Source organism: Neopsephotus bourkii, unplaced genomic scaffold (genome assembly GCF_033783945.1).
Source record: "Neopsephotus bourkii isolate Nb327-2 ecotype Australia unplaced genomic scaffold, CSIRO-AGI_Nbou_v1 NB_1080, whole genome shotgun sequence".
In the NCBI taxonomy this organism is placed as follows: Eukaryota; Metazoa; Chordata; class Aves; order Psittaciformes; family Psittacidae; genus Neopsephotus; species Neopsephotus bourkii.
In genome coordinates, this window is record NW_026901568.1 from 2,253,985 (window position 1) to 2,268,908 (window position 14,924).

At 41.7% G+C, this 14,924-nt stretch overlaps 1 long non-coding RNA gene across 5 annotated transcripts in view; it reads left to right on the forward strand.

Annotated features, from left to right (window-relative positions):
* Window positions 1-6,761: 6,761 nt before the first annotated feature.
* The window catches only part of LOC133216988 (uncharacterized), a 146,443-nt gene continuing 138,280 nt past the window's right edge, over window positions 6,762-14,924 (forward strand). For 2 of the 5 annotated variants that reach the window (XR_009726778.1, XR_009726779.1), the window contains exons 1-3: window positions 6,766-7,523; window positions 7,974-8,138; window positions 10,062-11,027. This is a non-coding gene — a long non-coding RNA (uncharacterized LOC133216988). Of the gene's footprint in view, window positions 7,524-7,973; window positions 8,139-10,061; window positions 11,028-14,924 lie in introns of all 5 variants that reach the window. The other 3 variants (XR_009726775.1, XR_009726777.1, XR_009726776.1) reach the window with 3 other exon arrangements.

The window sequence follows — 14,924 nt, forward strand, 5'->3', positions numbered from 1 at the left end:
GTGCTCATACAGCTCAGGTTTTCAAGAATTTCTAGGCACTGCTCCACTTGCAGTTGCAAAGCTTAATTGTCTTAGAAACATGCATCTGATTTTCAGAAGGTGTTCCTGAGTCTGGCAGGTTAAGACATTGCACCCTTCACACCATGCAAAAGCACCTGCCTCAGCTCCCTGTGTAACCTGAAGCAATTGGGGTAGCTTGATGGTTGTGGCCATAATAATGCATTTTCCCCCTATGCAGTGCTGATTACCTGTGGTGAGGCACCTTTCAGTGCAGCCACAGGCTGCCCAGGCTGGAGCTGGCTTCTGGCTAAGCGGGGGTATGGGCAGAGGACATCCATGTCTGTCTGCACCCCACAGAGTAGTCAAAACTTATTTGAACTGGGTTTGAGCCTCCAGGGCTTTGGGAGGCTGCAATGCTTCTACTGTAACTAAACTGCTTCACAACTTTGAGCCCATCAGCCTTTCCCTTGGCATTTGCAGGATCAGATGCTAACAGTAAGGACATTACTGCCACTCACATTGTGATGTGACCGAAGGCTGAAGTGGCCCTGTTGGGCACAGGACATTGTTGTCGTTGTTCATCCACTTTACTCTGAAAAACCTCAGCCCAGAGAAGCAGAGAAACCGGTGTTGGAGAATGCCCAGGGCCTGTGGGTCCCCATCTCCCCAGTACAGTGTGAGTGATTTAGGCTTTTTTAACAAAACAGCTAATTCAATATTAAGGATTTTGGCTGTAGCCACCTGATGGAGGACGGGCTCACGACATGAATGAAGACTAATTAGGCGGCGGATGTGTAATTTGTCATTATTAAAGCTGCATTTGTGCTGGCAGCTGCTGTTCGGAGGCTCGGCTGAGGCTGCAGGCGATGGTGGATCCAACAGTGCCACCTTCTGATATCGCAGCAGAAAGGTACGTGTAGATTCAACTCGCCGGGACAGACCCTGCAGATCCAAGCTGGGACACTCAAGGGGAGCGAAGCTGCTCTGCCTGCTCTCATGGAATGGCAGCGTGCCTGCAGTTCCCCAGGTCAGGCATTACCTCTCTTAAGTCCTGTGTGCTGCAGCATGTCAGCCTGCACAGACGTTTGGTGCTAACTTGTGAGGAAAAATATCAGTTTCAAGCTGTTAGGTGATAGGAATAGACATACCTTTTAAATGTTTCTGTTCAAGAACTGTATCAGGAGCTACTGCTGCTACACAAAACCTAGTTCCACATATAAATCAGTTCAGCTTGTATTGGAAAGTCACTGGATAATACAAAACAATTACAATGAAGATTTGAAATAGTTTTAAGTGGGATTTTTTCATCAATTTATGTGGGCTGTTGAGATAACATTGGTCTGTTGATCTAAGACACACTGGGCAGTGGCTGATATTTCTTTGGGCTGAATTTTAACATCAGATAAAAGGACCAACTGAGAAATGTTTGGGCCTCAATAGATAATGCAGCCTGGAAAGCATTCTTGTTGAATCCTAAGTGACGTAGGTTGATAAACTCAGGAGAGGTTGAATGTACTGTTAGTGATGATAGATCCTCAAAGAAGATGTCCTCTGAGGAACTGTGAGAGTTTGGAATAAGGAGCTTCTGATGTGATGATGGCCTGAGAAATGCTGACATGGTAAGTGTTAACCTGCATTGGCTTCCATATGTATGAGGCCTCTGAAGAGGTGGTTGTACATATATACTTTTGCAAATGGATCTGCTAATCTAAAGATCCCTATGCAACCATTAGCACTTGAGAGTGTGTGTAAATTTATGAAATTCCCCCAGGGATTTGGGTTCTATAAAATTAAAATACTGGCAGGCTGGGACAAATATAGTCCAGGTTCCATGTGTTTCCTGGTATATAAAAAAGAAAATAAGTATATTTTTTTTACACCCACATATGAAAATTCAAGCCACTAAAACATCTCTTTCCCATTTCAAGAACAGCAATTCATTTGATACCTTAACATCAGGTTTCTGGGATGAGCAGATCTAGCATGGATTTAGCTGATCCTCAAGTCTCTAATCAAGATGAGAAAAGAAATAGGGAAGAGGATGAAGTGGTATCTTTGTGTTGCACAGTTATCTTTCCAGACTTCTTGCAGTGGCTCAAAGGGTGATGCTCCCTTTCTTCCTGAGAAAGAGTCCTCTTCCATTCAGACCTCTCTTCAATTCCTCCCCTAACCTTCCCACTCTGCGACAGGTTTAGACCTTGTCTGATTGCACAGTGAATTGCTTCAATCTTGTATATTGTTTTTGATGAGTAGCAAAGGTCCTTCCATGCTGTCTGCACATAGGGAAGAAGAGAAGTGATAACAGGACTCTCCCTTTTCAGACAAAATAAGCTATTTATCCATTTATAAACCTGAAATAAAAAGGCACCCTCATCAGGTTTCTTTCATATTGCATTTTCTGTACTTTTCCCTGACCCTCTGGTACCTGCATCACCCTCTGCCTTGTCCTTCTATTGGCATCCATTCACCAAGGTCCCTTTCTCTGTCACCTACAAACATCTTGGTTTTGCTTCCACAGTGCTACTGAGACCTGTTATAGCCTGTCCAGTTGGTCATGTCTCTGCTTGCCGAAAGGCTGGCTCGCAAATTCATATGGCCCACAGTGCCCATCTCCATCCCACATTGATTAGATTCACACTTGCGTTTCCCTTATGGGAGGAACTTTTCTTGCACATTCACAAAGTCCGTATGTTCCTTCAAACCTTCCATAAAACTCCCTGTGGTGGTTTGATACTCATCAAAAATCTGCAGATTACAATGAGGCACCTCTTGGCTGGATGATCATGGTTACCTTGAATGCCCTGCTGGCTCGCCTGTATCCCTGGATTGTCCTTCATCTTGTTTTAATTGCAAATTGCTTCAGGGTGGGTTTTGTCTCCATTATCTTTGTACAGTAGGTCAAAGCACTTGACCAGAGCTCACAGGTCCTGCGGTAGTAGGACTAATAAGAACATTCTGGAGGTCTGACAATATTTAAAAGGGTCTCTTTGGTTACAAAACATCGCTAGAATTGTTTTCAGATCAGCAGGATTTTGCCTCTCATGTTTGCTTTTATATCATTAAGTGCTTTTGAAATATTTACTGTGTTTTGGAGTGATTAAACAAAAAGATTTTGTTTGAAGCTGTTTTTCTCTTTGGAGCATTGTGTTATTAAAGCTGCTTGTATAAGGCCAGACATTGCTATTGAGGAAGGCAGTGCAGAGCTCAGTTAGCCAAGCAGAGCCATTACACATTGCACTTCCACCCTGAAGTGTTCTAAGGTGAGTGTGAAGCTGAGTAGCTGACTCTTGAGTGTGTGCTTTAAAAGATGATTCATCCTTGTAGCTTAGAAAGGGCTCAGCTACATTTTTCACCAGTCTGGAAAGGAAGGCTGCAATGCCTTCCCATAACTATAGCCTTCAAAGTTTACGTAATATGAAGCAATATTAGCAAAGCCAATGTGATGTCAACACTATAATCTTGTTGGGGTTTACATTTTCATATTTTCTGGTATCCTGATGCTTGAAAATAGGCACTGAATGACTCTGTGGGAGCGTGAGGAAGACTCTGGGGCTGGGAGGGCGAAATGTTTATCCTAAGCTGAATTGCCCAAGCGCAAGGGAGTACTCTGGTCTCTACCCACTAGGCAGTGGTCTCAGAAAGACTGTCTGTCTGCAACTGGAGAGGTCAATTGCTTTTGGCTATTGAGAATCAGTCTCAATACAAGAGAAGTGGTCAGTGAGAGAGCCTTGCTGGTGTGTGTGTGTCTCTCATGGCATCAGTGCTATGAAAAGCTCTTAGGAAGTTATATGTCTTTGAGTATGTTTATGTGAGTCAGATATACACAATCCTTATAAATACTTATTCCATACTTGTGCAACACTTACATTTTTAGCTGAAGCAAAACATTTGTTCTTTTCACACAGGATTTTCAAGACCTGCAGTGAAGGTGCAGATTGCTGTAATCTGTTTTGCTAAACAAGACATGTCTGCTACAGAGTAAGATGCAGTTAGAAAGTGAATACACCCTAATATTTGCTGCACCAGCAGTTATGACCAGCCATCTGCCAAGGGCTGCCCTCCAGCTTCTCCATGGATTTGAAATTCAAATCGCTTGGATGGCCTTTACTGCTGTTATTCATCCCAAAACCTCAAAACCCCCAATCACATCTATCCATCTTTGAAATGATGAAGGGTGTATTGGTCTGGGAAGGGGAAAGAAATACCCTGAAATAGCCCTGAAGGGAGTTGTTACGTGCAGCGGGTAGAGCCAGGATATTTGCTGCTCACTCTCTGTCCTCAGCTCACCTCCCGTGGAGGGCTCTGAGCATCAGTGACAGGCAATGGCAGCATGTTTTTGAAATGAGTGGGTTTTGCTGTGTTGCCATTCCTGGGCTTAGTTACTGTGGCTCATCAGATGATCTGCTGTGGAGGAGCATGGCTCTCCTAAAAAGAAGTTTGTGTAGCTACAACTGAACACACTTGCTGGCCCAAGCCAGATGCAAAAAGGTATTTAAAAGCATGAGACTTATGCACTGAGATTGGGCCTAACTGTTGCTTTGGGTCTTTAAAAATTTGACCTGAGTTTCTAAGGCACTTGGGCATTATTGAAGACATTCCCTTGGAGATGTATGAATTCTATTTCTGGCCAGCTTTGTATTTAATTATCAGATGGTGGTTGGAACATATATTACCGTGACCTGGAAAAAGAGAATTGCATTAAGTAGTGATGGGGCACTGGGGCTATTTTTCTTGCTGTATGCCAGAAGGTGTTTGAATAAATAGACAGCATATTTTCTTATTGTTCTTCATCTTGATTTATTACCACTCTTGAACAATTCCCCCTTTGGAGAATCCAGTTACAGTTTCCAGAGCTGTACACGAAGAGCCAGCTTTCTGAGTGCTCTCTAAATATGTGTCAGCAGATTGAATCACTTTTTTTCTTCTATTTGTGTGCAACAGATAAGACAAAGCGAGCTGACTCTGGAACACTCAGTTTTGGAAAGAGAAGGGGAACAAATTTAGGACAAAGACCACCCAAAATATTTTCAAGTTCAAGATTCCAGTGAAAACAAATACAACAAAAATTATGTGCTTCTGATTAGTTACATGTATTAGCTGGTATTGTTCCTCTTTCCAGGCCAAATGATTTATTGTTTTCTCCCACACAATGTTAAATGTAAATTGGAGATGTGTAAAATTACATTTGACTGCAGAGCACAGTATGTACGCAGTTGGTAAGCAAAGTTAGCCCCATATGTTCTATACATTAAGAGTACATAGTTACAGTGTTATGGCAAGAAATGCCAGCTGTTAGGTCATGATACGAATGATTTGCAGATTGAGAGCTATCAAATGTATGAATCTGTGACAACTGCATAATGAACATACTGAAAAGATTGTGACATTAGTAGACCAGCTGTAGGGTGCCCAACTGCTCAGTTTTCCTTTTTGCTGCATAATAAAAGTGAGTTGCATTCCTGACTTCAGAAAGAATAGGGTCAGATCTGCAAAGTAAAGGAAACTTTGCAGGGGGAAAGGGTTGGCACCAAAATGCAGAGTGGGACCCCCAAGTCTTCTGCACACCCTCCTGCAAACCTGAAAAAGCCAGGCTTTTGCAGCTTCTCCTGCTCTTGGCTCAGGGTTGAAAGGGTGATCAATGCCAGTTCTTTTCCTTCCCACGCTGTGTGTTGGGAAGGGGAGAGAGGGCAGCTCGGGCAACAGCTTGGCCAAGATAAGCATTATGTTGCTTGGTCTGTGAATCCAGATTGGCCTTAGGGTGTAGGGGAGTTTGCCTGTAGGAGTTAGGATGTAGCCTAGTTCATGAAAGGCTTCATCCAGTTCCCACTGGAGTGAAAGTGGGGCTCTGCTGTGTGAAACAGACTTTCACACGCTACTTGAAGTGATTCAAACAGGAAGAGGGCACACAGAAAAGTGAAATTCATTGCTCAGTATGTAGATGTCACATTATATGCTTTGAGTTTAACTTCATTTTTCTCCTATATTTTAACGCAAAACACTGTGACTACGACTGAGGCAGTCATCTTGTACCACCTACTCTTCTCTTTGTTTAACACTGAACATCAGGATTTCCTGGTCTAGTGTTATTGTGTGTGTGCATGCATGCATACACATACACATGTACATGTGTGTGTACATTTGTCAGTGGTAGCCGAACAAGTCCTGCTGTTACAACAGTACTGCACACCTGCATTTATGCAGAATGTTTACTGATTGATGACAGTTTTCAAAACATTTCTCTTTCCCATGTCTTGGATTTGTGCTGTATGTATTTATTTATTATATAATTTGTGCCTCTTCCAATTCATTCTGTCTCATGTTTTCCTTACCGGTGTCAGTTGTAGTCAATTACTTGTGTAAAAAGATTGAGAACCTAATTTATGGCATGATGACATACAGTAGATACACTGCCCCCATTAGAACCTGATGAAACCTGTCCATTTGTCTTTTCAGTGTGCCAAGTCAAGTCACAGAGGGTAGATCTTTGATGAAGAAAGCATATTTTCTTACTTAGCTCCATTCCTAACTAGCTCAACTTCTAGAAATAACATTGGTTGGCCAATGAAAATACTTCTTTGATAGTGGTAGGAATTTAAGATAAAAAGCAGCTGGGTAAGGTTTTTTAGACGAAAGGAAACAACTTTGAACTCTGCAGACAATGTAGTTTAAACCCAAACAGATGTGGTTTAATCTTGGTTTTGATCCTCTTGTAGATTTTCTTTTAAAATGCATGCATGTGCACAGAAATGATGACTTTCAGATGTCTCATCATAATTTGTTAAGAGTATCACCTTGGTGCACAAATCTTCTGTGCCAAATACTTCACGTCTTTGAACATCGACTGAAAGTTACCAGAGAGAATTTATCTTTGTCTTTTGGTGCTGTCCTGCGACTGTGTAATACGAACGTAAAGTCTGTAAAATGAGAAACTCAGATGTGTTTTTCTGGTTCCCAATAAATCTTTTTACTGTGAGGGCCTAAAGTAACTCCAAGACAGAAAAGACAATATCAGGCTTATTCCAAATTAGCAAACCCCTTTGATCTGAGCCCAGCCCTGTCTTACTTTGATAGCTATTAGTTACATCTGGCATTTTCATATGCTAATTTCCCTCTCCTTTCCCCATATATTAATAGAAGTGGAAGTAAACGTATAAACAAACTTCTTTTCAATAGATAATCAACTTTTTGATATAACTGTGGTGGTGACACTGTCTTTCAGCATATGTTCCAATCACCATTAAACTTCAAAGCACTGTGCAATCAAGACCTGCTTCTTCCCTACAGCCAAATCAGAGGATTGAATACAGGAGGGCTGGCTACAGATGTGACTCTGCACAGATGTGAGCATCTCTTTCTCCCCATCCCCTTTCCTTACTAAAATCAGGGATGTGGGTTGGAAAAAAATCAGAGCTGCAGGAAGAAAAGAACAGGAAGCAGCCAGCATCACGAACAACCTCTTTTCTGCTTGACAGAAGTGAAGAGCACTTGGGAAAAAATGGTGAATGTTGCTACCATAAACTGAGGTTTGAAAGCTGAAGCAAGTCCCAGTGGTAGCTGAGGATTAACTTACAGATATTTTTGCAAATGGGTACATAGTTTTAGCAAGTCTTGTATTTAGCCTAAGGTCTCAAAAATATTTAGGCCTTTCACACACATTGAAACTAAGGAGAATTAGTCGTTCAAATGCGTTTGTAGTATTTGAACCTTGCTGTGTTTTCCTGACGTCTCTGTTTCTGGGATGAAGATGTTATGTGACACTCAGCAAGGGAAGATCTTATTTTGCTTATCTTTAGGGTGGAAGGGAATATGTTGAATATGTAATGGAAATGTGTCATAAAAACAGAAACAGCCCCCCCCCCCCCTTCATTATCTTAAAACATACAGATTTTCGGATTTCTTTTGGGGAGGTTGATTTGTGATTTTAGAACAGAATGCAAATGCTGTGCATTTCCCATCTCTTCATCACGTTGCAGTAAGTACTTCTACAAATGACCTTTACTGCTGAGCCTGAGAGAGCTCGAGGCTTGCCCTGTGCCTGGGATGTGTTGTGCCACCTTGTCGGCAGAGCTCTGAAATTAGCCAGGCTTTTCCTGCCTTACCTCCTCTAACACACTTGCTCCAAGTGGAGGGACCTGGAGGTAAGTCTTTTTAAAGCTAGAGATAAAGCCATCACATGATTTCTTACAAGATTAAAAACATAGCTTGCAATAGAATAAGTACAGCCAGATATCCTGGCTTTTTACCATGACCTAAGCAACTGTTGTTTTAGCAGATAGCAGGAAGCTGTTAGCAACCAGTTCTCAGTGCCTGGTGGAAAAAAGGGAAAAGCTGCTGTAGATCTGACTTTTGAAGCTCATCTGGACTCGTATGTTATTATCTATGTTGCCAGAGGAGGCACCTGCTACTGCTCAATTTCTTTACAAGTCTTCAGGGTGGCAATGTATTTTGTCAATATTTCCATTTTCTTCTTATTTATTTGTTTCTCTACTTATGTAAGAGTTCATGGTACATAAATGGATTTATTTTAAGTGGCCTTTTAAAATAAATCTGCTGGTTCTTTTTTACAAAGATCTTTGCCTTATTTACTACACAGGGTAGGAGTTACAAAAGGAAATACTGCGGAGAGCTGACAGTCCAGGCAAACAAATGGCACCCATTGCCTTCTGTGTATAGACATGAAAACACTCGGTGCATGGGATCTTGTGAAGATGGCACTCCAGAGTCACTGAACAAGCTGATACTACAGCTGTACTTTGTAAAGCGTGGCCCTGTTTTGTGTGTGTGAGGCTGCCAACTACCCTTGAATCAGCAAGAGTTGGGTCTTGGAAAGGATATGGCACTGTGCCTTGTGTGCATGAAAAGCATTGTGTCTAATAATCCTGTGTTGATCCAGTCGTCCTTTTTACCTTCTGTACCTGGAAATATGAGAGCAGATCTGCAAAGTGCTGAAGATGTGTTGGGCTTTCTGACTTCCTGCTTATAGTCTGTTCATCCTGCGCAGCAGCAGTGTGTTGTGTTACATACTTTCACAGTGTCTTCCAGAATGCCAAAACCCCAGTGAGTATTATGCATCCCAAGTGGCAGCATCACACACCTGAGAGGCTACAGAGATATTGTGTGGGCCCCTCTGCTTGTGCTTTCATTTGAACTCCATCACTCCACAAGCAGCACAGAACTGAAATGTTATTTTGGCATCCCCATGAAGGGCTGATTGACAGGCAGGTGGAAAAGGAGGCAGTAATGAATGGCAAGAGCAGTCATTTGCACAGATGACTACAGAAAACCCGTAATCAATTAATAATTTGCATGTTCAGAATAAAGATGAGTTGAGGAGTAAATTATTAGCTGCAGTCTAATAGCTCCAGCTAGATGATAGCAGGTAATTTGCTATGCTTACATTAGCAAATAACTGAGGTAGTCAGCATACATCAAAATCCAAAACTGTTGCAGTGGAATCTGAAATGTACCTATTCAGCTTGAATAAACCTTCTCTGTTGGCATGCCTTTTGAAGAAAAAGATCTTTTCCATTAAAGAAAGTTTTTTGCTCATTATTTATGTTTTACAAAAAGTTTTTGTATTTGAGAAGGAAAAGCCAGAACCCTTCAGACATCTTCCCTCTTCTCTGCTCCCCCAAAAGGAAAAATAAAAACCAATAGCATTTGAATTTTGATAACCTCTCCCTGGAATTTTCTGAATGAGTTCTTTAAACCTTCATATGTTTCATACATTGACATATGTGGTAAAGTGCCACTATACTTGACAGTTGCATCTGTGAAACATCCTGCCATGCTTGTCTTAAAGTCTGGAATTAATCTTGTGTGGACATCAGTGAGACCATGCCTAGACCTTTCATTTTATTAGAGGTGGCCAAATTCTGCAGCAACTGTTATCTAGTAGCATGAATACAACCAATGGGGGTTTTCTATTAAAAGCTGTGTATAAATTGCAGGAGATGTAATTTTATGGCAAGTGTGAAAAGTCAATGAATATATTTTAGGTGAGTAAGGAACAGGATTTCAAATAATGAATTTTCTTTTTCCTTTTTTTCTTACATTTTCAGGGTGATTTCCCTTATTATCCTGGTTTGGGGTAACTCAGTTTTGTGAGGCACACTGTAAAAGCATAAAAATTGGGATTTATGAAGTAATCTGAAGCCTTTAACTATTAAGCAGCTACTGACTATATGGCAACATTAAGTACATGAAGGAAGTCACTTGGTCTGTGTTCTAAAAGACATGCTTATGACTTGTAATTTATGCATCGCATCCACTTAAAATTGGTGCTTTAAAGCTTATCTCCTTGTATGCAGGCAGCACCTACCTTCTGCATTGCGTCCTTCAGTTTTTTAGTGGTTACCCAGTGTTATGATAATGATACTCAGAGATGCTGGAATGGTTTGAGCAGCCAGATGGTGAGATTGGTGAATAAAATCCTGGAACTGGGATGCAATCATCTAGTGCTTTTCTGATAACAAGTATTTATCCTGCAATGCTTTGCTTTTAATTCAGCTCTTCCTTGCCAGCTAATCAGAGCCAGCAGTAGATGTCCTCTCTGCTATAATGGGCATCAGGAACTGCATTTCATGGGTGAATGTTTCTCTAGCAGAACCTTCTAGTCTCTGCCATGCCCTCAAGGAGCTTTGCTGCTGCAATATGTGGCCCAGACATCCTGTTGTAGTCACCTTAGGATAATTCTTGGCTGCATTGAGAGCTGAGCTATCCCTTACTCTTCATAACTGGTTAAAAAGTGTGTTTGTGTGTGTATACACACACACACACATAAATGTATATATATATATATGCATCCTCATTTTCAGATGGATGATTATGTTACTGAGCCAGAAGAAGTCCAGATTCATCCTTTTCCTACTTTTAATCTCTCTGAAAGACACGGGCTTTAGCCCACCTCACTATCCATCATTTACAGACTTCTGTCTCTTAGAAATGCTTTCTAGACAGTGTTGGCATGGGTAGACTTGCTGCAACCTCAGGTGTGCAAGCCATATCAGGCCTGCTTATTTTTAAAGGTAGGTAGCTGCCCTTTGTGTGTAAATGTAGAGGGAAGTTTTGTAATTTTATGGAATTGCTCTTGATTTGTATCACTGTTAGCTAAACAAGCAAGCTCACTGTCTTACATCACCTTGTCTTGCTGTTGTGTGCTGGTTCACATTGCCTTGCATGACACATTTGGCCTGGGCATCATTCCCGCTGCTGGCTGATAGCACAGAGCACCTGGAAAACTGTCTCGCCAGGGTCTTTGCAATCTCCACCATCCCTGGGCGATACAATGCTGGCACTGTGGGCTGCAGTCTCCTGCTGGGCTTCCACAGCTTGAGGTGCTCAATGAATGAGCCCTGCAGGGGCTCGGCTGGGCCGGTGTCTGTTCCTGGAAACCTGGCTTGCTCCAGTGGATGGCTGCAGTGGGGCTGGAGTACCTGTGTGTGTCCAGTGCAGCTGCGCTATTGGCAAAATGGGAGAGGAAGAGCAGTGTTACAGAAACAGTATTTCCTGTGCTTAGGAGTCAGCTTGCAGCTGCAGGGATTTGTAGATTTAAAGGCCTTTGATGATGATGGTGTTGAATTAGAGAGCAAGTCTGAGATACCTGCTTGGTAATGGCCATGCGTTTGTGTGCTTCTTTGTGGTGCATTTTATGCTGTGTATGAGATGTTATTTCTCTCTCATTTCCTACTTGTTGGTAGAAACATTTTTTGACAGGAAGCTGTAAAAGAGGTTCAGGATGTACAGTTTGGCTTTAGCTCAGGTTTTTCTTATGATTCAGACAAGTTTGGAAGTAAAGTAATATTTTAATAAGCTTCTAGGTGACTTAGGAGACTAAATGGTGTTCTGATAGTCACTGCATCTTGTTTTAGGGTGCTGCTTGTGCCATGTACTTCTACTGCAATCAGCAGTGCAGTCACTGTGAAACTGTCTTCTTCATGAGTGCTGTCACAGTGTATATGTGTGAGACACACTTCCCTGCTCTCTAATATTTAGTATTTAATGGTTTATTATCTTACCAGATTGACAAGAATGTCATGCTCTGGAAAGGTTTGTTCCAGATGTTAAAGCAATGAAGTTTTATTGTTTTACTTTTAGTGATAACATTTGAAACAATTTTATGTTGCGCTAAGGAATGCCAAGTAATTACTTGCTGCCATGGTGATAATATTTGTGAAAATGCTAATAATATTATAAATAATCAAGTAGGCTTCATGATGTTTCTTTTTCTTTATGAAAACTATGGGGATTCTTTCCTATACTCAAATTTGGTTTTCTACAAATATGTAGTCAAAATTGTTTGTAGTTACACTGCTATGGGTCCTAGTTGATGTTTTACACAGCAGATGTTCCAGCACACCTCTGGAGGTGCAGGTGTAAACCCACTTACCATGTTTGCATTAACACAGTTGTTTCTGGAGCAACAACACAGATCCATTTTGCTGTTGGAAACTTTGAACACATGACATACTTTGGATGTAAACGTGCTTAGTGACAAAGATCCGGAGTTTCTTAGTCCGCAACTGTCCCCTAGGGACAAGGTTAATATTCCGTTTTGGAGGGACATGAGGAACAAATGTGGAGAGGTGCGCTCATCTCTCTGCACTGGGAGGGCCGAACAGCTCAGGACCCAGAGTTAACTCAAAACCAGTAAAAGGTAGGGTTAAATATCCCACTTTTTCTTCAGCTATGATGAGAGGAGATTTGGGATGCAGCCCTACAGCACTGGTCTCAGTTTCTGGTCTCCCAGTCTTGTGCCATAACCGCTGGAAACAGTGCTGCCTGACTCTGGGAAAGTTAATTCAGTTGGTTACAGTCAGCGTATTTTTTAAAAGCAGCAAAAGGTTAAATCATAAAGTGTTGGGAGATCATCAAAGTGGATTTTAGGGGAAACAGAGGAGTCTAAATGCAATGGGGTGAGAGTCACTGAGGACTGAAAAACAGAGCCAAGGCTTCTCACAGGAGCCCTGCCTCACACCCAGCTGCTATATGGCAACAGTCACTTAGCGTGAAGGAGCATCAAATCATGTTCATTAGGCTGGAGCATGAACTCAGGCACTCCTCCACTGAAAAAGCTCTTACTCATCCTGTGATTAGTGAGTGTAATTAGAAAGTCTGTGTTCACTGGAAGGAAACCGCTTTGGCCTGCGCTCTGGTATGGATTAAACAGCAGACCAAAACATCATCGTGTTTTGACTAATTGCTGTTGAAACTTTTCAGCAAAATGTCAAAACTTGAAGCGAGGCCACATCTGAAAATGAAAGTACAGTAAGTACATGGCTGGTATTTAAAAAACATCAAATCGGATGGATAGATCTAAGGGAAAATAAATTGCCTGGGTTCCATCAAATGAAATTCAAGTTCCATATATTTAAAGACATGTGGACTGTATTTGGAAATATCCTATACAAAGGCCTCACAGCAAAAATGGAAAAGATGAGGTTGCAGATAAGCAGTCATGTTGAGAATAGAGCATAGATCATGGATCAAGCATGAAGAAGGAAAACTAAAGGCAGGATCAAGTGTTTGATAGACTTCAGTAGGCTTCAGAGAACTCATGGAGTATTTGTTCCCAAACTTGGTGAAGGAATGGCTCCTGTCAGCCTCTGTGGACTTTAATTCAGGACTACACTGAAGATCTATGGGAGAGGTGGCTGTAATTCTCAATTTCTGCTAATTCAGAGATTCCAGAGCTGACTGTCAGCAAAAGGTACCTGGGCAACGTTTTCTGGTTGCAGTAGTGAGTCAGGCAGCTAAAAGTCTTGAGTTTTGATTGCCAGCTCGAGTGGAGACACATACTTCCTCTTACTGGTCTGCGTAGGTGGTATATGGTGGTACATACCCTAAACCAAAGCTCTGATTTTGGTTGGTCTCCCTGCAGATCAAGCTTTCAAAAGCTAATCAGGACCCTACAAATTAAGGCAGAAACATAGTGGTTTTGAAAATATATATCGTACTTGAGTACCAGGTGGGTACCAGAGTTTATTGTGGGGAGTTTTATTGTACCTCATTTTTGACTGGTGAAACACAGCCCTACGTATAACCAACAGTTTAATGTAAAACAATTGGAGGGAATTGTCCTGTGATTGACTGTCTGCTGGAGAGAGGGAAGGGCATTTCAAGTGGTCTTTTCTGCTGAAGGCTGGTCTCTGGGGATGCTCTCTGTTAGCCCTTTGTTCACAGTCCTCTTCTCCAATATCTCCCATGACGGCTGGTATTTTTCATTCCTCTGCTTTACACCTGTTTTGTGTTAACAACCAGCAAAAGCTGAAGCATGACGAAGAGAATTTGTCGTATTATTGTGGCTCTGACACAGCTGGGGTAGGATGCTGATCAATCATGTACGGGTGGCTGGCTCGTCAGGTAGCACAGTCCGTGCACACAGATCTTGTTGCTGAAAGCGAGTCAAGATCATCATTGATTTGCAGGTGGATTAAGGGATGTAATAACATTGCCTTGCTGAAAGCTAGAATGTGGTCCATTAGCAATGTGGTTGGTTGGTTTCAGTGGGCTGTTTCCAATGTCTCTGTTCATTTTGTTTTTATAACTTGAGGAAGGGAAGAACATTTTGGGTACCACTTGGGACTTTCACTTAGATTTAGGTCAGGAAGTAGGCACTGATGTAAAACCAGGTTGCACTGGTCACAGTATTTCCAAAGGAGGATATTCCCAGACAAACAGAAACAGTTCCTGCTGCTTGTTTAGTCCTTAAAAAGCATATTTTCTTAAAGACTTCATCCCGTACTACCCATCAGATAAGAATCGACCCTGCTCATGCTGATACTGTCGGCAAATTACATCATTTTGATAATACTGTATACAGTACTTGTGTTTCTCACAAATGAACTGTTGTCACTAGGTGGCTGAAAAGCAAATAGGAAATGTAAGGGAAGGACTCAGTGCCAGTTTAGTTTTATTTATAAGTC